Genomic DNA, 25,369 nt, shown 5'->3' on the forward strand with positions numbered 1-25,369 from the left:
TTCAATAGGCAATAAAATATAGAATATTTTTTAAATGGAAAATTCTAGGTGTTCAATTTTCATACTTCTTCTATTACTATAAAACATTTCTTCACATCGTTATATTCCTAATTAGTAAATAATTCTTTATTTGTCACTTCTTAAAGTTGTATATATAATTTTCATAATAATATTAAAATAACTGATCATGTGATTTTTTGATATCGTATGATAACCAGAGTAACTACCTGATATTTAAAAATGTTCAAATTGGAGAATAGGGAATTATAAAGTGGCATTTTGCTTATCACAGACAGATATCTTTGTCTCTTTGGAGGAAGAGAAAGCTTAAGAGACAAAAGAGTTTGTGAGAGACCTTTTCCTCCCTTCTTTGGTCCAACAAATTTAAGTTGCTCTCTATAGAGACAGGAAATTCATTTCTTTATCTTTTCTGAAAGGTTAAAGAAATATTTCTTTCTGGTCATACCTATAACGTACTTGTCCAACCCAAATGTTAGTATGCTAGAGGCAGTATTTTAAAATTCATATTTTAACCTGGAAAATGTCAATCATATAACAATCTCCATAAGTAACCCCTCAGTGAAAGGCAGGAAAAAAAACATAATTGAGATTTTACACCTGAAGTGTGTGTTTGTTTGTGTGTGTGTGTGTTTGTGTGTGTGTGTGAGAGAGAGAATATGAATGTGATAACTTGAATGGTTACATCTCATTTTGCCCAGAATATGCTATAGATCTTTTTGGAGAGTAAAATATCCTCAAATTATTAGCGCAAGGAATATAAAAATTCACAATACACCAAGATAAATTTACAAATTAGAGGAGTTACAATATAAGTTGGAGTTTGTATAAGCATATATTTAAGGGAATCTTATTGGAATTCTACTACTTAAGAAACTCATGTAGGTGTATTAATCATGTTTTCATTCTTAATTCAAGTATGCTACATGTTTGAATGGAGGAATTATTATACTTGAAAAGTTCCTATTATGACTAGCAGCATGCTTCATGTTTACTCTCTCTGAAATTTCTTAGTAAATACCAACATAGCATGGCAATAATAAATAATAATGTGCATTATCTACACCAGATACTGATAGGAATTCTTCTGAGTTGCTACAAATTGTCAAAGTGTTAGCCCAGCTCACATTAATTTTTTTAAAATTAATATTTTTGTTCTTAGTTGTTGATAGATCTTTATTTTATTTATTTATACATGGTACTGAGAATCGAACCCAGTGCCTCACACATGTCAGGCAAGTGAGCCACAGTCCCAGCTCTCACATTATTTTTTACTTCTTTAAAAGAAGGATTGGTTTATAGATGGTAGAATGCCATCAGTACTAGAAATTCTTGAATGGCAGGTCTTGAAGCTGTGATTCTATCTATCTAAATCCAGTTAGATTGTTGTGTTTTAATCTACTTTCCTATCTCTGCAAAGCATTCCATATCGTCAGTGGACTACATATCCCTGGTGTACTATTGGTATAATCACAAATCAAGTGACCCAGATTTTACTGAGGTTTTAAAAGCTTACAACAGCAGATTGAGAATATATGAGTTTAAGTCTCATTAGAAATGAGCATTTATAATCCTTTATCTTCCCTGTGTTGTTTCTTTCTGATTTTTATAGTTTAAATTATTTTCGAATTTATTTATTCATGAGTTTAGTGTTTATGGACTACTTAGAATATACCATGCACTAGTCTAGAAACTAGCTGTGTAATGAGGGTAAGATGGAGTTTAGAGGAGGCTATTAGATGACTCACAATCTAAGTGGTATAATGGAAAAAGTAAACAAGAGAAGACAATAAGGAACATACACAGCCAGAGGGTGGACCTGCAGGGTGCTAACAGGCCACCTAGGAGGGAGGTGGGTAGGGAGGTGGGGGCAAGAGGCTTTCTAGAAACAAGACCCTTTATACACTAGGTTGACCAGAATGATAGGGGTGGCTAGGGAAGGAAAGGGCAATGGGGGCACACTCTTTCTAGCAGAGGAAGCTCAGGTGCAGAGACATGGAAGCAAGAGAGAGCAAGATAAGACTAGGGAAGAGAAAAATAGTATTGATGAGATGTGAGGCAGCAAGTTGGTAGATTTATTGTAAACACAGTTTGGAATCACTCATAGACACACACACAAAAAAGGGAAATAAGAAATCAATATTGAGATTGAGAATCACAGAGTAGCTAGCTACAGGATTGAATGCCTTGAAAGGAAGGCTATTGTGGTGTAGGAGGAGACCAGTCATTTGGGCCAAAACTATGACCCAAAGTGAAAATAAACAAAATCTACCTTGTGGCAGAGTGAAAACTCCCCAAAGTAACCTGTTTCCCTCTGAGTCTAACACACACACACACACACACACACACACACACACACACAATGTTGGTGTTTACACTTACCAAATTTGAATTTGACTTTTGTATCAAATTTACAATTCTGCCCTTGGGTCTTAATGTTCTTCTTTTAAATTGTGTAATTAATTCTTTTAAATAGCTGCAGCATGAACATGATGCTTACCTCAGTTCCAGGGATTAGCCCCGGAAATAGGCATACTTTTTTCCCCCCCACTGAGTTTTATCTTGATCCACAGTGGCATCTAGCAGAGTCAATTATATCACATCAGTTCCTATCTGATTTGGTCAGAATTAACAACTCAGATAAAACATTTAGGTAAGTCTATAGTTAGAACTTGTAGGAGGGATTAGAGATCAAAGTCCTAATTTAAATTTTGAAATAGTTTGTGTGATCTCAGGCAAGACACACTACCTTTTATTTATAAAGATGTTGGATAAGAGAGTTGGTCTTACAAAGTAAAAAGAGAGGAAACATTGAGATTGGCCCTGATTGGCAAGCATTTTATTAAGATGGGCCTTTTGGAAACAGGATTTTCTACTTAAAGTTCAGGCACATTTGGTAGTCCTTGGTGAGCTACAAAGGGCAAGTGAGGAGACAAGGGACATCACAAAAAAGGAAGAATTGTTTAATGTTTGATTTTCTCTGTGTGTGTATTCATTTGTGTGTGTTTGTGTGTGTGTACACACAAAAAATCTGTGTGTACACACAGATTAATGTGCCTATTATTTGTGTGTGTTCATTCCATACTTTTTAGGAAATAAATTAGTAATTTTAGAAATTATTGCCCCCAATTTTATTCACTCTATGGGCAAATAAAGATACTTTTCATCTCTAAGCTACAGACTTATATGACTTCATCGTGGAAACCAACATACTTTGATGAACTGAGACAAATTTTTAAAATTCATCTTTTTGGTACATTTCATTGTTTATACATCCTAGTGGGAACCCTCCAAATCAAAGAGCCAAGTTTATTATCATCTTTAATTAACACTGTTGAGTTCCTAGCATTTCCAAAAGCACTTTATATAGGCTCCAACCACACCTGAAATGTAGCCAGCAACACCACATAATCACTTTTGTACTTAATCAAATTAGAAGCAATTTAACACATACTAGGGGAACTGGGGAGGATATCTGGATTGAGGGTTTCCATCTCTGAAGTACTCTATTTGGATTTGGCAGTAAAAATCACTAGTACTTACTTAGGGCATCTTAAGCTATCTCATAATCCTTATATAATTGTTTCCTGAAAAGAAAGGATTACTGTCATTATTTAGATAATGAGATGCAATAAATAAAACCCAATTCCTTAAAACATGATATCCTTCTGTCTAATAATGTGCAAATCCTCCACATTTGTCTCCAATCCTCTTTTCTCCTGCCTTCTAATGGTTTATCAGTTGTTTTCCTTCCTTTCCAAACTTTCCACTTTTCCACTCTCTTTGAGAATACTCTTAGAGTATTTGTAGACTATTAAGAGCAGAATCTAGAGCGAGCCTGTCTGTTGCAATCAGGACTTACCAACTTGGAAACAGGACCAGGTTTCACCCCAGCTTCCTTGTCGGTAAATTTAAAACAGAAGTAAGGATCCCATAATGGTGTCAAGAATATTCAGCAAATCTTCATAGGTGAACTTCTACGTTAATGCCTGGCACATAGGAAGCCCCTGAATATTAACAGCTTTTACTTTTGTTGTTATGGACCCTCCCCCACCCTGGGCCTTTCAGTATTCAAATAGATGTTGTAGTATATATGTGAAATCGAACCACCATTCCATATCACTGTTCTGCCCTGTGTCTTCCCTCTTCTCCTCAGTCAAGCTTCCTGCTTTAGTTATCTACACTGGTTGGTTTCCCTTCTCACCTTTCACTCACTGTTCCACATTGTCTGTATGTCTGTTTCTCTCTCTCTCTCTCTCTCTCTCTCTCGCTCTCTCTCTCTTCACAGGCTATACTCTACTAAATTTGCTTTGTTAAGTTCATGTGGAACCCGCTATGACCATGGCTGCTTGACTCTCTCCAATCATCTTGACTTCCTGGCAGCATTTAACATCGCTTATGCCTTCTTTCTTGACCCCCATAGCACTGCATTCAAGTCCACATCTGTGTTCTCCACATCTACATTTTCTATCTCCCTTGTCCCTTTCTTCCTTCTCATACTATATTCTTAGCCCAAAATTTTTATAAACACTATCACTTCATCAGTCATAAGTGTATGATTTCCCATTATCTCTTCTTTAAAGCTTTAAACCAATATGTTCAGCAACCTACCCACATCTGCAACTAGATTCTTGAAGGCATTTCATAGTAATATTTAAACTTGAACTACTGGTCATTAATTACCCTAAAATCTGTAATCTCTCAGCCTTCTTTATTTTATTAAATGTCTCCTCAATAGGTAGAGTGCCTGAAATCAACATCACCTTCCTAAGTCTTTGACTCATGCAAAATCAATCACTGTAGTTTGGCAGTTTTTCCTACAAAGTATGTCTAGGAACACATTCAAGTCTTTCTAGTACCATTCTTCCCACCTCCGTCCAGTTCTTTTGGATCTCTTCCTGGACCACTTCAGTTGCTTCTTAGACTGCGAACACCTTCAATCTTTTTTCCACAAATAATCAGAGTACTTTTGGAAAAATAAACATTGGGTCAAATTAACTCCCTATGAAAAAATCCTTTCATTGGCTTCTTATGCCAATCATATTAAATGAAATGTGGAATTCCATATTCCCAGTAAAAATAGTGTTTCTCTGGTACACTGTGTATACTCTATTCTTTTGCAAAAAAAAAATATATATATATTTTTTTTCATAGTTTCAACTTTGTTTTTACTTTTAGTTTTTTTAATTAATCTCTGAGACTGTAAGCACCATAAAATCAGATAATCTTTTTTCCTCACTAATTTTACAGTGCTTCTAGTTCAACAGATACTTCTTGAAAGAATGAGTGAATAATTAAAGGGAACTTTCACAACTAATACCACAGAAAATTGCTACCAAGTGTGCTATACTGAAAATAAGATATGAAAAAGAAAAAAAAAACTGTATCTTATTTGGAAAATCTCTACTTGAACTCTTGGTTCTTGAGTTTGAAGGGAATTTTATGTCTAATTTGTTTACCTGTTAAGACCAGATGGAGGTCAGCTGGAGCCATATGTATGAACTTTGGAAGCTAACAAAATAGGGCATAAATTTTTATTGCTCCTTCCAAAACAGATATGACTTTGGTAAACTTACAAAACCAACTTTGAGTCTGTTTTCTAAGATAGAAAATGAACACAGTATCACCTACTTTAATCAGTTAATATAAAGATGAAATTATAAAGCACATGAACATGCCAGTAGGCACTTAGATGCCATTATCATTACCGTTTTCAGTCAAGGCCTGCTCTCAACGATTGAGCATCATACTTTCACCTTCACCCTTGAGCCTGAAGGGTCCCCAATGCAGTATGGACGGTGGCAGAGCAGGCCAGCTTGAGTATCCACCCAGTTTTGTCCATACTCTACTGCTGAATATTAGAATATTCATAGGAGATTTTCCCCCGTGGACTGTTGTCAAATCATCGCTAGTCTCCCTGGTTTAGTTTAGTGTTCTTTTAAAGTCATTACCCATTATTACATTGCTAACTTTATAAATGCTTATTTACTTTAGCCTGATTCCTATTACTTTTTCTGTTTTTTACCTTCTGTCTTTTCAGTTTTATAATATCTCCAATTTGCCACTAACCTTGCTACTTGATTTTGTGACTTACTTCTTGGTTATACCATTTAACTAATCTGCTATAGTTTACTAGATAAGATAATTTACTTTTAAATACCTTGTGTTCAGCCCTTTATATCTATGGGTTCCCCTATCCTTGGATTCAACCCAGCTCAAATTTAATATATTTGAAAAAACATATGTTTGTAATAAATGTGTACAGACTTTTTTCTTTTGTCATTATTCCATAAAAAATTAGTAAAATTAAATTACAGCTATTTACATTGCATTTTATTGTGTTAGATATTATAAGTGACCTAGAGATAATTTAAGTATAAGGAAGGTGTGAGTAGGCCATACGCAAATTCTGTATCATTTTTATATGGGGCACTTGAGCATCCAAGGAGTTTGGTATCCCCAGATGTGTCCTGAACTCAATCCCCACTGAACACTAAGGAATGACTGTACTCTGTTTTTCTGAGGCTGGTTTTCTATTTCTGGAAGTTCAGTAATAAGGCATCATGAGCCTTTTCCAGAGACTATAGTCATATCAACAGCACAACTATAAAGCAGATGACCTAACTCAAAAGCAAAACATTCATTTTCTGTGTGAATGGAGTTGGCTAAACAAAACTTTTGGCTCATATAGTTTGTAAGAAAAATAACAAATGAGGCACCTGACTATGGGAGTTTGGAGTTAGTGCCTTTGATTTACAGGCTTAGTAATTGAGGGTAAAATATAAATACTTGAAAGAGCAACAAAACCATATAAAAAGAATGACAGTTTTGAATGCTAATTTGTATGATATAGACTTGTATTTGAGTGAAGAGACCATATATAATGGACTTGGCTTTGGAAAGAAGGTCTTACCCAGGATACTTTTAATTTTTTAAAAGCAAAATAAATGATGTGTTGGAAATTAAAGGGAAGTAGGAAAGTACATTATGATCTTCATAATAGAGATACAGAATTCGAGAAAAAAAGGTTCAAAGAAGTACAGGAATAGCCTGGATAATACAACAAATTAGCCTTGGGAGTAATGGAGAAGAAAAAATATTGATCAGGCAAGATAAAAGCAGCTAATCCATTGTGTTAAATGTTAGACGGAGGAGTTTAACCTTAATTGGTACACAATGTGGAGCTATTACAGACTATTCAACAGTTCAAGTGGAAGAGGAGATTTAAATCAAAAAAGTTGATGAAGAAAATATACTAAACTTAGAACATTTTATAATATCTGTAGTGATTTTCAGGATGTGTCAAGAAATTTATCACTAATTTTAATCACATTAAAAATTGCCATAGCAGAATCTCATGGAGTAGACTAAAGTAGGACTGAAATGAGCCATCATAAGACCCACAACCTAGTGACTGACAGTGCATGAGAAGGTTAAAGATGACTCCTAGGTTTCTCATCAAAGATACCAGGATATTGGTGCTGCCATTGACCCTTCCTGAGAACTAAATTATCCTAGACTTTATCCTTAACCTTTAGTTAAATTATGTTGAGGTTTTTTAAAGAGAAAAATTATTGGTACTATAATTACTCCTCTCCTTTAAAAATAATTCTTCCCCAGTTATCCATAACATTGACCCTTGAAGTCAGGCATAAGATTTTATGGTTTATTTATAGTAATGACATTTAAATGCCAGCTTTATAGCCTGCTAGTAATATTTATGAAAGGATGTATATTCAGGGATTAAAAAAAAACTCTACTGGCTTGCACAGGAAAATATATTTTTTTTTAAAAAATGTGCTTCTCCTTGTGAAATAGAAAATTATAATGCAAATTGGAAAATCAAAACACTGAACCACAGTTGAAGAGATGGTTTATGATACTATCTTTGAATTTTTCAACAATTTTCTCTCTCAAAATTTGTATAGGAAAATCTAAAACAGAGAAATAATAAAGCTAATATCAAACCAGAGCAGCTTTCTTAGATTCACTTGATTCTCTTGAGTATATAAATTTGCTTCAGTAGATAGATTTATGAGGATATTTCTACCTCCCTTATAGGAGATATTCCAATTCCTCTACTTGCATTTATATGATGGTGTCTTGATAACAGTTGTGGCCACCATGGTTGGAATCACACTTGAGAAAACAGTGGTGGTGGAGGAGGGATTTATTTGGGGATGGCACCACCACAATCTAAGCACAGGATTTTAGAAAATAAAAACATTGGCTTGCCTGGAAACTTTTCCTAACACATGAAAGTATTTTTAAGATTTAGTAGCTTATAGACTTCTATTTTATGACATCTCTATTTTTAGACACTTCCTTGCTACAGAGAAAGAACAAGTAATTCCTACAATGTCAAGAAGAGTCCCAACAAATTCCTATAAATTTTTTCCTTGGGGTATACTGTTAAAATGTATAGAGCACCTGACTTGTTTGATGCAGTATAGAACTTGGTTGCAGTTGAAAAGTAGATTTCAGTGCCCAGAGAGCCAGGAGGCAAAAAATGAGTACCTTATTCTCCCCTCCATTATTATAAATATCACAAGAATTTGAGAGCTCCCTGAGGATAGACTATGTAACATTTTAACTGTATGTTTGCAGAGATTGTCTCAGTATCTGACCCATGGCTGATGCTTATTAAATATTTGGTCAAGAAAATGAATTAATAAATGAGTTTGTCCTGCATGGCAATAGAAGAAGGACTAAAGAATGATGAGATAAAGTCTTCCCTAGAGTTCTATATGGCTCTGTAATGTGTTAAATAAATACACGTACACACACACACACACACACACACACACACACACACACACATACACACGGAGACATCTTCTGAGATATTCTACATTGCTGTCCTTAGAATTCATAAGCTAAATAGAGAAGTTCACCCTTTGATATTATATTAAAATACCTGATTCCTACAGCATTTGAAGAACTCTATACTTTCTCTCCTTTGGGGACTTTCACAAGTCCATTTTCCTGCCTGCCTAACTTTCTGTCTCCTTTACCCTTCTTCATTTCCTCTTCTGTAACTGCTCCTTATATGTTACTTACTTCAGTGTTTTCTACTTAGTCTATTTTCCCTCTTTTCCTATATTTTGCAGAGTATACATATAATCCCATCCAATATATTCTTGCTATGTGTTAAATTGATGTTTTAGTCCTAAATCTACTTTAAGCTATATGCTTTATTTCCAATTGCACATTGGACTCTGAAATCACACACCTAAAGTTCTATGTACTGTACTGAACCAGCTTTTTTTTCAGTTATCTTTATCCAATATTGATTCCAACTAAAACTCTAGAAATTATTTTAAATGATTATTGTTCTTTCTTCTTTTTATTTAATAACCACCTGACAATATTTATTTATCCAATATTTATTTACTTATTTATCCAAGAGTCTTTCTGACTCTTCAAACTCGTTTTCTTGCAACTATCTAGGCACCCTGTGGTAGAACTGTTTCCTTAAGTTTTGGCCTATTCTGGCTTGCTCCTATTCCAAGCTAATACTCCCTGCAGCTTTCAAGAAGCATATCTGACCACTCCCTTCCTTAAGATCTTTTGAGGATGCAGTCTTTTCAGCAGAAACCATAGAAATGTCTCATGTATTTAAGATGCTATGTGATTTCACCGAAACATTTTACTCCCAATTTTTTTCTACAAATCCTGTTTCATGTTGTGTCCGCCCCCCACCTGCTGGGAGCCATCAGCCAAGTAGGTATGACAATTTCCTTGCCAGCGTACCCCCATGTTTCTTTAGTGGAAGGACTCATGGAAATAGGACATTTTGCAGGACATTGCATGTAAGGTGACCTTGCTCAAGGACCAGGGCAGGATGTGTGTTTAGGGTGTTCCCCCTTTAGAATAGGGCGGTTTAGCATAATAGGAGATTAGGGTGTTCCCCCTTTAGAATAGGGCGTATCCTGCTGCTGAGTTCCTCTTGAGTTCTTAGGGTCAGACAGTATATTTTGGGAGACAGAAGCCCATGTGGAGTGGATTTGGGCAGAGGAGTGGATTTGGGAGAAGTGGATTTGGGCAGAAAACGTGGATTGCTCCAGAGCGTGTTTGTAGACGGCCGGTATGAGTTCGGGAATAAAGAATTGCTGTTTGAATCTACAAGCTGTGTGGAGACTCGTGATTTGTGCCCAGCCAGAGACTGCGGCACCCCCCTAAATTCCAAAGTTGAAGTCCTAATTCTAAGGCCTAGTGCCTCAGAAGGTGACTCTTTTGAAGATAGGATCTTTACAGAGGTAATAAAGTTAAAAAGCAGTTGTTAGAGTAGGCCCAATATGGCTGGTGCCTTACATAAAGGAGAACTTGGGACATAAAGAATTGCACAAAGGAAGAAAATGTGAAAACATGAAGGAGGAAGACAGACATCTGCAAACCAGGAACAGTGCCCTGGAGCTCTAAAAGGACACCAGCCCTGCTGACATCTTGATCTTGGACTTCAATCTGTGGGACAATAAATGCCTATTATTGCAGTCCCTGTCTGCAGTACATTGTTATAACATTTCAAGAAAACTGAGACAACTCCCACTCTCACCTCTGCCACTACAAATGCACACACCATTAGCCACCTTGCCTTGCTAAACATATGCTACCCATGTAGGAGCCAATTTTCCCTCCTACCCTTGAACAGTACCTCAGGGGAGACTTCCAAGCCATCCTCCTGCAAAATGTTAAGCCTCAATATTCAAAGGCTGGAGTCAAAGCCACTGTAGACATACTTTCCATTGTGTCATAGAAATAAAACTGCTTCATCATAAGACGTTCTTGCTTATTCAACCCAGCTTATCATCTAGTGAATGTCCTGGAGGCATTTGCCATTGAGCAAAGCAAACATTAATAACAAAAACAGCAATGGATATAACAATAATATCTAACAATTACATGCTGCTTATTATGTATTTGTCAGGCACTGTTCCAAACAGAATCCCCAGCCTTACTGTCTTTCTAGTCATGGACTTAGGCAATTTCTTCTCTGAGCAATGATGGAAAATCGTAAGTGTGCAAATTGAGGGAAACCTTCCTGCTTTGTGTTTTGTTTATTCAGATGGGGAAAAGGTTAATATAGTGATGTGCTTCAGGCCTACTGTGAATTTTTATTATGGATTTCAGTGCCATGTTTAACCTAGAAAATGCTGATTTCATTTTAACACACTAAAATTTTTCTTACACAGTTTATCACACTGGAAAATTTTCTTCAAATACAGTATTTCTCAAACTTTAGCAAGAAACAGAATCATGTGGAGGGTTTGTTGTAAGCACAGATGTCTGGGTCCCACCCCTGAGGTTTGATTTATTAGGTCCAGGATGGGACTGAATTTTCATTTTTAGGAAATTCCCAGATGAAGCTGATGATGTTGACCTAGAAACCACATTTTGACAACAACTGATCTAATTCATGATTGTTGAGCAAAAACTTTGTACCTAATAAAAGATTATTGTTAAAGGAAAGAAAGATAGCAGGTTATATGAGAGATGATAAATAATCCATAGTATATTTACAAAAATCAATCAGGTCAGTTTGTTAGTGAGACTGTGTATGTGAGATTATTCTTATTTCAAGTCTGGTTGGCAAAATTAATCATTCGTTAAACAAATATGCACATCTTTGTATAGTTATATGAGTGTATACCTATATATCACAAAATAATCTTAAAAAACAATCTAATGCATAAACTGAAGGCTTCTATGGTACATTCTTATATAAATTCCTTGATTATTTGGTAACAAAAATAGCAGAATTATATTAAGTTATTCTTGTGTTAACAGAGATAATCAATTTCTAGTTTTGTTACTCTGTAGGGCTCCCCCTAGTGTCCTTAACTGGATATAAAAGGTAATACAGATATCCTGGAAATATATGTGTTAAACAGGAAATTAGAAGGTTCTCAAAAGAACTGAAATATTCCTTTAAGATATTTCTTGCTCAGTAAAAACATTTTTAAAAACCTATTCAGGATAGTGCAAAAATGAGAATAATGCTTAAAAAATTATAACCCTCTACAGCAAAAGTATATATACATCTTAAGCATTGTTAAGTGTTTATAGCAAAGGATACATTCAAATGCCCATTGTGGAATTTTTATGTAGGTTGTAGTTTGTTGATGATGTGTTTTTTGGCTATAATTATACATGTAATTTAAAAAACTAGTCTCAAGTTCTTCAGCTTTGGCATGAGTATGATACTTGTTATGGGAATTATTTTCTAGGATTGAGTTGCATACATTCATGAACCTGGGTTATAAGAGATTCAGTCTAGTCCTCTGTCTTTGAGTCCCTTCCTTCTATAGCAGTGTTATCTAATATAAATGTAATGCAAGACACATAACCTGAAATAGTTTTGTGTCATTTTAAAAGAGCAGAAACAAAGATATTAATTAGTTGGCTATTTTATTTATCATAATATTTTCAAAGTTTTCAAATCATAGTATGTATGTTATGCTTATGGCACTTCTTAATTTAAACTAGCTAAAATTCAAGTGTTCAATGGCTGTACATGGCTAATGGTTACTATTTTGCATATCATAATATTCAATCATGTGAGTTATCATTCCCTCTTAGGTATTGAATCAAAAAGATAATTGCAGTCCCTGCCATGAACTATGAGGATATTCTTTGGTTTAAGCTAAAAGCACACTTATTAAAACATCGTTGTAATGGCTTTTCTGAACTAGCAGAGTCTCCAGAGGACAGTCAGGATATAAACTCAGAGGCTAGTGATCAGATGGTAGAGGTCATAATATCAACAAATGTTACCTTGTGACTTCAACAGTCTCGGTTTAAGCCAACTTTAGAGCTTTATGAACTAAAAATCTGCTTCTTTCTTAAATTGCTAAATCCAAATACATAATACAATTACTTGTTCATCTGCCACTAAAGACAGATTTTGGGTGGACTTCTGTCAGCTTTTACATTATGGTGTCCATTGCACCTGTCTAAATGACTGTACGGCTTCCCTTGAGCCAAATCCCCTTTCTTATAAAAACTATGTGAAACCACATTCTTCATTCTCCACATTTTTATTGCTTTTCTCCACTTAATATTAGCTCCAGGAGATTAGGGATTTTCTTTCACTTTTCAATGTACTGTTTTATCATTACATAGTAGGGACCTAGCAAAATAAACGAATTAATTATTTTAAAAACTTGTGATTTTTTTTCAGACTAGAAAACATCAGTTTCCAATTTATCACTTTAAAGATGGCCTTTATTTTGCCTCATTTTCTCTTTCCAAATTTCTTGGTTTATTATGTGGTGAACACATAAAGTAGCACATAGCAGAGATGGTCATTCCTTCCTTATCTATTTGTACTGGGATATCCCACCTAATTCATGTCTTCACCAACATAACTACTCAGCAGGTATAACTTACTTCACAAAGATTTTAGAATGACTATTTATGGCATGTATGATGGAGTGTGTGTGTGTGTGTTTGTGGTGTGTGTGAAATCATTCATGGATTCATGGATATTGGATAGAAAAGATTCTTTCCACATTCTTCAAATTTTACCCATCTGCTAAAATAACTGTTTTCAGACATATTTGATTTTTCCATCCTACCCATCCTATATAGATTTCTATCTGTGTCACTCTTTTGGAGACTTAATACAAGTTTTCAAGATTATGTGACTGTCATGCATTGATGCCATTACACACACGGCATCAAATCCCTATCAGGCATAATTCAGAGCTTTGACTAAGGAAAAAGTCTAAAAAAATATGTACTCATCAGTATACATCTTAAAGTCTTATAAAGGAAAGATTAGGCAATAACAGCTGCTTATATAATTATTTTAAGATATAAATATGTACAAAAGTATTTGTTAAAAACATGCAAAAATAAATGTAACAATATAATATTTAAAAACAGAAAATTATTCCATATTGTGATTAAAAATATGTGGAAAATTTGCCAAATATTTGAGAAAAAGATATCTTATGCCTGAGGATATAGCTCAGTAGTAGAACACTTGTGTCAGGTCTGGCACCCTGGGTTCAGTCCTCAGCACAGAAAAAAAAAATAGTATACTTTTATTAAGTCACCTAATTTGAAATTCAACTTATTTTATCAAAATGAATATATAAGTTCTCTTGCAATATAAAATTATTTATTGTCCCTGTGATACTTTAAAATTCAGAATAAAGAAAATAAAATTTATAGATGTTGGAGTTCCAAATTACCTGAGATCATTCTAACATCATTTCAATAAATATTTTTTAAACATTAATATATTCTTTTCTAAATACATAGTTCAAAACTAATCCAAGAATTCTGATTTGAATAAAATCCTTCTAAACACTAATGGTGCCTTTTATACTTAAATTTATTAAAAGAATAGATCTCACACAAAATAAAAGTAATTATATTCGGTTATTTATCTGTTAATTAATTTGATTATGGTACTCATTTCACAATATATAGAGGTATTAAAACTCTGCACATCTTGACTATATACAAATTTTATCAATTATATCTTAATAAAAATGAAAAATAATAAATGCATGATAAATAAGTTGATAATAAATTTTTAAAAATAAACATTTTTCCTAAGTATTTTGGAACACTCTGGTGAATAAAGAGAAAAACTTTAAAAATTTTCTCTATTGGGAAAAGAGCATCATATTAAAATGGAAGTTGTTGTTGTTGTTATTGTTATTGCTTTAGCATTTACCTAGATAATTAGGGCTAAAGTACAATATTGCCTAAATTAGTAAAGACATGTTTTCTTCAACTGTTTAATAATAATAATCTTTGAGGACATTCTATCTATACAACAGTTCTTCAGTGTTAAATCCAAGTCAGTATTAAATTTAAAGGTCAGTTAACTTCAACGTGTCCTGTTGGGTCCAGGTCTTTGGCGTCCAAACAAAGAACTGAGCAGGACTTACACAAGTAACAGGCAAAGTACAGGTATATTGAAGGTGAAGGTCAAAGTAGCACCCTGTAAAGTACAGAGTAGAGTGGAAGAGAGGCTCAAAGCCCCGATATCTGAAAATTAGTGTCTTATATGCTGAGCTGTGAGATATTCTCTTCCCTATGTACATCTGACTGAAAATGTTACCCCCATTTGCTCCCATTGGTTACCTTAGGACACCTGATTAGAATATTACGCTGTTTTCCCCCATTGGTTACTTTAGAAAACCTAATTAGAATGATGTCCCATTTACCCCATTGCTCATTTTAAAATACTAAACCTATGGCAGAGTTGTCATGATGATAAGTACTCAGAGGTAGGAATTGTAATGGTAATGGGACTTATCTGTCTTGTCTTCTAGTGCCATCCTGTTTATACCCTGCCTCTTCCATTTTGGTTTCCCTGAACTCCTACATAACAAAACCACCTAATCACCAAGAACTGCAGTGCAAAAAATCCCAAACAATTGATTCACTATTAATCAGAGAACACACATCTAAATGTTTCCTTTTAAATGTAGTTGTGATTGGGTGGGGTGGTGCATGCCTATAATTGCAGTGACTCAGGAGACAGAGGAGGGAGGATCTCAAGTTTGAGGCCAGCCTGGGCAATTAGGCAGACCCTATCTGAAAATAAATAAATAAATAAATAAAATGTACTGGGGATGTAGCTCACTGGTAAAATGCCCTTAGGTTCAATGGACAGTACCAAAAAAAAAAAAAAAAAAAAACCAGATAAATATAAATACCCTGTACTGTAATATATTTGAAAGGAAATTTAATCTGTTTGAACAATTCTTTATTCTCCACTTTTAGTTATGCAGAAGGACCTCAGGAAAGTTAACAATAAAAGGTTTGTACCAGATAATTAAGAAAAGAATAGGTTTATAATTTGTATTTCACACACATTTGGATCAAAATGCCATGAATACTTAAAGAACTTTATAAAAGTATTAGGAAAATCCAATATATGAATATGGAAAATTTTTATACTATTTCACTGAGCTTAATAGAAATAAGCTAAATTTTCAAGTTTATATTCACACTTACTTCAGATAAGAGTCAAAAACAAAGTTGTCAGACAAATGTATGCTAATGTTATTTTAACAAGTAATTGAACTTAAAATCAGTCTACCACCAATACTGATGCAAAATACTGAATTCTTAACACCCTTTGTTGATATCAGATGCTGACATTTAGTATAGGTGCAGATTCTGAAAAGACTGATAATACTATTTATACATGTAATTATTTAAATTACCCATACTGCCTCAGTTTAATTGTGTTCACTAAATTGGCATGCATAATTTATAACATCAATTCTGTCAACCATCAATCTACATTTTTAGACAGCAACACATCAACTAAATGACAGGGTAGAATGTTTGAGTTAATTCAGAAATGAAGTTTAACTTTTGAAGTTGGAAGTTTGGGTCTTAAGTACAAGAGGCATATATACATTTGGTGATATCTGTATAAATCTCTTCAAGTCTTTTTCAAAATGATCACAGTTATGGTACCCAAGAAAAAATCCATAGGATAAATAGGTGTAAATCTTTTCTTATTTTTGTGACCATTCTCCATTTTGGAAAATTCTATAGAAATTATAGACACTTTCTCAAAATAATGTGTACCTAAAAGAATACAAAAGGAACTCATTTAGTTACAAATTATAGTTAAATATAATTTATCATGTTATTATAATGTGGTTATGTAATATTATATACAGGTGCTTTGTTGTCAACTGTATGAAAGATATAATAACCAACAAACTTATAAAATGATGATAAAATTTATGTTTAGATATCTGAAACAATTATAATATAATAGGAAATGTCTAAGCCATAGATACTCCTAATGTTTCTATAGTTTGTTGCCTACTGTTATAGAATTTAGTGAAAATAAGGATGGCTTTCCCACATAATGACACACTCATGGATGCCACCTGCAGAACTTCTCAAGTATTGTTGATCTAGGTTCAGAACTTGTGCCATAAAGTAGCTTTGTATTTCCACTAATCTATTTTGCCTTTGTCCTTGAGAATTAAGCCATAAATATGTTTACTTCAGAAACAAAATAATTATTGTGCATTGTTTTAACATATACCAGGCAAAATAGCTGGAAACATTTTCTCCAATCAAATACTTAATTCAAAGAAATGATTAAGAACTATATTTAAATGTAATTTTAATTTTATTTTTAACATTATAATGATGGACATATGACCTTTATATAAACACTTTATGGAAGCAAAAAATGTTCTGGAATTCATGGTATTGATCAAAACACTAGGACTTGTAATATAAAGATTTAGTTATTTCAATCTTATTACACTCAGCTTGATACACTACAATATTGATGTTCTGTTTGCATTTTTTCACAAAGAATGCATTTATTGGTTAACAGAATATTCTACTAATATTTTTAACAGAAAAATGTCACATTTTTAAGAAATAGATTTTTTAAAATGAGAGCACTGTCATTTTTTTAAAAAGATAAAGCATGAGAAACTCAAAGTATCTATATATTTAAGGGAATTTTCATCTACTTTTCCTAGGGCAAATTAAAATGTACATTTTTAGATATAATAGAACATGCACCCTTTAAATATTGAATATGAAGTTAAGACACACCAATTTAGGGTTATTTTTATAACACAGATAATTTACCCTTTTAACCAATTTCCCCATGAGACTCAGAGAGCAGATAATGAAGAAAGTGACCTGAGCCTTACTAACAAACAAACAAACAAACTGACCCAGACAGATTTAAAAACACCACCAAGTTTACTTTCTTCAGAAAGAGTCTATTTTATCAATATATCATAATCACAAATAATTATAAGAAATAACCTTGACTAGTAAAGAATTTGACTATATTTAAACACATTTTATTTTGAAACGACTATGTACTACTATTCACTATGTTACATGCTGGAAAAGTTTTTAACTGTTTATAAAACAGAACCAAGACTGTTTCCCCAACTCTCATCATCAAAATGAACCATATCTTTTATTCCGTGTGTATGACATTAAGAATGTGCTAATCCCGGTCTCCTCTCCAAAGATGTTGGCTTTAGTCATTGAGAGATCATTGAGATTGGCTAATGACCTGGAAAGAGATGTAGGAATATTCCAAGCATGCTTTAAATAATGAGACCATCAGTTCAGATCTGAAGGCACTTCTGAAATTACTGCATTTAAGTTGCCAGGATCTTGATGGCATCTCCAAGAAATTAGAAGATGATTCTTACATACTAAATAATTTGATCAAATAACTGAATATAATGTTAATCACCTTGAAATTGATGAGCATAACATGCAAATTATATATGGCAAGAGCTAATGATCAGCACTTTAATTTGCTAATGATTTTCAGAAATTAAGTGGTTTTATCACGATTTTTCAGAATTAAAATAGTTTGGATATTGTGATGAATTAATATGCATCATCATCTGTTGTTCTTTCAGAAAAAAAATAGTAACAAGAAATACAATTTTAAAAAGTAAATATGAATTAGAAAACTTTAAAGCTTAATCACTGTCTTTTTAAAACTGTTCTTGTTCTTATGGCTGCTGAATGTTTGCTCTTCAATTATTAGAGAACATATCATTAGATATTTTGAATTATGTTTAAAAGTAAGTATATAATGACAGCTATTGTAGTTTTTTAAATGTAGAATAAAGAATGGAGCTCACTGCCTGGTTTTTCATTAAAAGAAACATAAGTATTTAGAAAGAAATGAATTGAAAATAATGGGAATATTGTTAATAAAGTAGCATGTGATCACAGAAAAAGAAAGGGTGTAAGCATTTTATCAGAAATCTTGTAGTCAAGGAGTAGCATAGTTTGATCCTATTGAAGTCATTCAAATTTTAAAGCAGGAAGAATATTTAAAAACATCTGTTTTAGTGAGCTTTTTTGCTGAAGTGAATAAAAGATCTGAATAAAACAATTGAAGAGGAGGAAAAGTTTATTTGGGGGCTCACAGTTTCTGAGGTGTTAGTTCATAGAATGCTGGCTTCATTTCTTTGGGCTTAAGGTGAGGCTGATATCATGGCAGGAGAATGTGGCAGAGGGAAGAAGTTCACATCATGATCAGAAAACAGGCCTCTATTTGCCAGATACAAAATATATATCCCAAAGCCACGCCCCAATCCCCACCTCCTCCAGCCACACTCTACCACTTCAGTTACCACTCAGTTAATTCCTATCAGGGGATTAATTCACTGACTGGGTTAAGGCTCTTGTAACCCAATCATTCCTTCTCTTAACTTCTTGCATTGTCTCACCAGTGAGCATTTGAGGGATAACATATCTAAACCATAACAACATCCATTGCAAGTGTACTTAGCAAAATCTGTCTTTCGTTTCTTGAAAATATAAAATGATATATTGAGATACTTCTGAGGTTGTAGAGTTGCTTGAGAGGAGAATATGATCACAATCTGGTTTCTCTCTATTCCTCATCTAATGCTTCTTTGTCTCTCTCTCTTTATTTCTCCTCTAATGCTTCTCTCTCTCTCTCTCTCTCTCTCTCTCTCTCATGAATGTGAATCAAATTATAGGAGACAGTTTATGGGTGATGGTGAAATTGCAAGGCATCCTCTGGATTTAAATTATCATCATCATTCTGGGTTATCAGGAAGGAGAAAGTAAAAGCAAATGAAGATGAGAGGAAACATACTAATGAGTGACAAATATGTACTTGCTCTATTTATAATTTTTTGTAAGCTGCATTTGAATTATAGGTTGAGCATCACTAATCTTGAAATCCATAATCCAAAATCCTCAAAAATCTCAGACTTTTTGGATGCCAAGATGAAAACATTAGTGAAAAACCCACACCTTTAAACTTTGTTTCATGCAAAAAAAATGTGGAAACTATTGCATAAAATTATTTGTAGGAGAAAAAAATGTGGAAAGTATTGCATAAAATTATTTGTAGGAGCTGCACACAGTGGCACAAACATGCATTCCCAGATACTCTAGATACAGAGGCAGGAGAATTGCAAGTCTGTGACCATCCTTATCAATTGTTTCAAAATTAAGAAAAATATAAAGATCTGGGGATGAAACTCAGTGGTGATATGCCACTAAGTTCAATCTCTAGTACCAGAAAAAAAATGCCTTCGGGATATATGGATAAAGTATATGAAACATAAATGGATTTTGTGTTTAGTCTTGGGTGGCATCACCAAGATTTTTCATTATGTATAGGCAAATATTCCAAAATTTGACAACTATCTAAAATCTGAAATCCATCTGGTCCCAAGCATTTTGTATAAGGAATATTCAACATGTACTCCCATAGTTAATATAATTACTAAAGAGCCATATCTAAACTGTTGTCCACTACTCTCCTGGTCACTTTTAATCTGCTCATTTACATTTTTTTTTTGGTAGTGCTGTGGATTGAACCCAGGGCTTTGTGCATGTGAGGCAAGCACTCTACCAACTGAGCTATATCCCCAATCCTGCTTATGTACTTTTATACATACTAATTTATGTATTTGAGCAATTTTTTTTTCTATCACCTCCTCTACTCCCTTTAACATGCAAATATCATAAGGGCAGAAGAGTGCCTGGGTACAAGGTTAGAGCTCAATGAATGGATTAATAATTGTATTTATTTGTTAAGTAAATAAATGATTTTCCTAACTTTGTTTTGAGGTAAACAGTGCTGATTCACCTTTATAAATTAAATACCCAGACTGCATGGTAGAGTGCTTGTTGACATCACAGCTAAAAGTAGCCAAGTTGTTTTTTTTAATAATAAAACATAGAATAACTATGAACTGTGTGTTTCTATAAAAATTCATACCTTAGATTAAATCCACAGGGTGATTTGGAGTTGCATCCTTGGGAGTGTTTTAGTCATCTTTTTATTGCTATGACCAAAACATCGAAGAAGAACAACTTAGAGGAAGGAAAGGTCACTTTGTTTTATGGTTCAGAGGTTTAGGCCATGGTTAGACAAGTGTACTATTCTAGGTCCAGGGTGAGGCAGGATATTACGGCATAAAGGAATGAAAGAAAAGCACTGCTTCATTCATGTCTGGCAGAGAGGGAAGGGGTAAAAAGGCTTCAAGGAAGATGCACTCTTCCAAAACATGCCCCCAGTGACCCATATCCTCCATCTGTACCCCAGCAGCCCATGGTAACCACACAGACAGTCCATTCAAACTAGAAGGGACTGTTAGGTTATAGCTCTCACAATCCAATCATTTTATTTCTGAACATTCATGCATTAACTTGAAAGCTTTTAGGGGACCCCTCATTTCCATATCAATAGGAATTAGGTCATTAGGATGGAACTGTCATGAATGGGATTAGTTTTTCTATGAGACATCAGAGATATCATCTCTATATCTGCCCTGTGAGAATTCAAGGAGAAAACATCTATTCCCAAACCAAGAGTGACCTTATCAGACCTGACATTGTAGAGATCTTGATCTTGGAACTGTGAGAAGTTTTTGTTGTTAAAGTCTTACCCAATTCATAATAACCTGTTGTAGCAGCCCACTTTAAGATAAAATGCAACTTAGGTATCATACAAAAAGGCCAAGACCATTGATGGGAGATCCTTGCAAAATTATTTCTGCCTTCTCATGAATGTAAGAATTTCAAATATTAATTAAAATAGAACATTCTATTTAATTTCATCACTATCATTTTAATGCCAAATACTGTACAATAGAAAATCTCTGTTTATGGCTCCAAAGGCACAGCAATCCAAAATGCATGTCTGAGCATTATTAGCATAAAAGAACCCAAAGAATCACAGTAGACTGATATTTTTGTGAACCCTATTCTCCAAGTTGGAGAATTCATTCCTCATGGATTCAGCATTTCAATAAAGCCATCCTCCAATCGTCTCCTCCCTCCACAGCCCATTCACCTGGGAATATTTCATGTATCAAACCACAAAGACACTCACTGTGCCCTATAATTATGAGGAGGCAGCTCAGGTTGGTAAGGAGCATTAACATGCTGGCTGCTTTAAGGTGTACAGAACCTACCTTCAGAGCCAAAGTATAGACTCTGTCAATGAGCATTTATTTCTTGAAAGTGTTTTGGGAATCAAAGCTACATCATTTCATGAATAAAATAAGAGAACAATAAGACCATGTTGTATAAGCATTTATATAGAGAACCAACTGTATCTGACAATAATGCAAAAAAATTCGATGTTAAAGTATTGGTATCTTTATGGAAGTATTTATCAGTAATATTATGGAAAAATAGATTAAAATGTTCTGAGTGTTATTGAATGTCCTCAGGAGTGATGAGAGAATGTATGTTAGGGAATAAGTTAGACTAATTTTGAAGAGCACCTCATCTGGAAACTAGGAAAGACATTCAAAAGCCCAATGAGAGGCACTTCAGCAGAGGGAAAAAAAAAAAATGAGGACTTTGGTAGCAGGTAAAATGGGATCTGATATTTACCGACTAGACAAGTGTGGGAGAAATCCTTCAACTCTGAGCCTTGGTTTCGTCATTTGTTAAATGCAGGTAAACATCACAAGCTGAGAAAACACAGATGGCCCTCAAAACAAATGTTTCCCTCACTCCCATTGGCGCTTGACTGAAAGTACAAGGCACTCAACAAAATGTAGTCAGAATACCACATTCTGTTTTTAATTATAATAGAGGTCTGGCATCCCTTAACTCTCCTGGATTAAGTGCTCTACCTTCATAAATGAAAGATACCATCTCTTTGCCCATCCACCATGATGACCCATTGAAGGAAAAAAAAAATTAGAGAAGACATGCTTTTAATCACTATCACTTTAATGCCAAATACTGTACAATAGAAAATCTCTGTTTATGGCTCCAAAGGCACAGCAATTCAAAAGAATAGCTCTGAATAAAAATATAATGTGTTTAGAGCTTTTTGTTAATTTGATAGTGACTTAATCTATACTATAATGCCACTGGGATAAATATATTTAACTTAAAATTTATATTAAAACACCCTAATACCCTAGCCCAACAAATGGCAAATCACAAATACATTGTTATTGAGGATATAAAAATAGAAAAATTGGATATCCATAGAGGAAAGAGCATATCAAAACTAAACATCATACCTTATACAAATGCTGAGTCAAATGAATAAGAACATAAATGAAAAATACAATCTATTAGGTTTTTAGGGAAAAAAAGGAGAAAATCATCAGGCTCAAGGATGAGGTAAAATTCTTTAGAATGGAAAGAAAAAGAACAATCCATAAAAGGAAAAATTAATTTAAAAAATAGTAAAAAATAATTGATAAAAAAATTAATAAACCACATCAAAATTTAAGCTTTTTTTCATGAAAGGCCATATGAAAAGGATGCAAAGAAAAGTTAAAATTGGTAGAAAATATTTTCAAGCCACATGTCCAACAAGAGACTAGTATCTTGAATATATAAACAATTCTCAAACTCAACAATGAAACAAAAATAAAACTCAGATTTACAAAATGGAGAAAAGGCAGGAACAGAGATTGCATGGGTGAGGATAATATACAGATGACAAATAAACAATAAAAGGTTGTTCATCATAGGAAGTTATCAGAGAAACACAAATTGAAACCAAAATAATAGGTCAATACACACCTATCTCAAAAACTAAAATGAAAACAGACAATACAGAATGCTCACAGGGATTCAGAGAAAGTAAATCACAAATACATTGCTATTGAGGATATAAAAATAGAAGAGTTTGTCAATTTTCTATAAAACTAAACAATGATTACCAATTATAATATGAACCAGAGACAGTTCTCCTGGGCATTTACCCCAGAGAATTGAAAACATGTTCACAAAAATAATTGTATGTGAAAATATTATATATAAAAATATCATTTACAACATTATTAATGATAACCTGAAACTCAATAGATGAGTAGTTAAGCCAACCATTGTAAATACCTACCATGGAATATTACTTTGCAAGAAAAAGAAATAGATGACTTGAATGAATTTCCAATTACACTGAGTGAACAAAACCAAACTCAAAAGACTACATATCATTTAATTCCATTTATATAACATATTTTAAGTAACAATTTTAAAAATGGGGAGTAGATTAGTTGTTGTCAGTGGTTAAATATGAGAAGGTATAAAGGAAAGATATGGTTGTTTTAATAAAAGGGCAATTCAGGGACCCTTGTTAAAATGGAACTGTTGGATGTGGTTGTGGATAAGCATGTGATAAAATTGTGTAGAACTAAATACACATATATAAACATGTACACAATGGCAAGTAAAATGGGAAATCCAAATCAGGTGGGTAGATTGTTGCCATGTTAAATTTTAGCTGTGTTTTGCACAAAGCAACATTGGGGAGATACAGATAAAGGGCATATGTTCTCTCTCTTTTGCAAAACTTCATGTGACTCAATAGTTGTTTTCATAAAATGTCAATTTAAAATATCTTTTTGAGGAATTTGTTTAACCTCACCTAAGCTCATTATACAGTATACACATGTTATCAAAGTATCACAAGGATCCGGACCAGGTGGCAAATGCCTGTAATCCTAGCAAGTTTGGAGGCTGAGGCAGGAGGCTTATAAGTTCAAGGTCAGCTTCAGCAAATTAGTGAGGCCCTAAACAACTTAGTGAGATCCTGTCTCAAAAGAAAATCATAAAATGGGGTGTCAATGTGGTTCAGTGGTGAAGTGCCTCAGTTAAATCCCTAGTAGTTTAAAGTTTAAAAAATAAATAAATAAATAAATAAATAAATAAATAAATAAAACCACAGGGTACTCCATAAGTATATTAAGTCTTCATGTTTCGATGAATCAACAAATGACTTCTTTTTGGGGGGGTGGTAGTCTAGGGATTGAACTCAGGGGCATTTGGTCACTGAGCTACATCCCTAGCCCTGTTTTGTATTTTATTTAGAGACAGGGTCTCACTGACTTGCTTAGTGCTTTGCTTTTGCTGAGGCTGGCTTTGGACTCTATCCTCCTGCCTCAATCTCCCAAGCCATTATGATTATAGGCCTGCACCACTGGACCTAGCAAAAAATTTAAAGGTTAATCATTTGGAGTTTTTTTTGTAAATTGTATGTTTAGTTTACATTGATAGACTTTTGATAAAAAATGGAAGGGACTCAATTATATTTTAATAAAAAACTTAAAGGAGAGAAATCTGAAATGTATGGTATCTAAAATAACATGACAATTTAATAATTTAATAATTTAGTTCTAATTCTTCAAAAATATTCTCATAAATTAGTTTCCATAATCTTTAAAAATCATTTATTCTCTATGAACAACAACAAAGAAAGTGCATATGCTGTTAGAATCACAGCAAGTAGAAAAACATATTTAGCTCTATTTTTCTACATTTGAATGTCATTAGTAATTTAGAGGCAGTCACAAAGGGGATATATATATATGTGTGTGTGTGTATATATATATGTATA

Source organism: Callospermophilus lateralis, chromosome 10 (genome assembly GCF_048772815.1).
Source record: "Callospermophilus lateralis isolate mCalLat2 chromosome 10, mCalLat2.hap1, whole genome shotgun sequence".
NCBI classification, from domain to species: Eukaryota; Metazoa; Chordata; class Mammalia; order Rodentia; family Sciuridae; genus Callospermophilus; species Callospermophilus lateralis.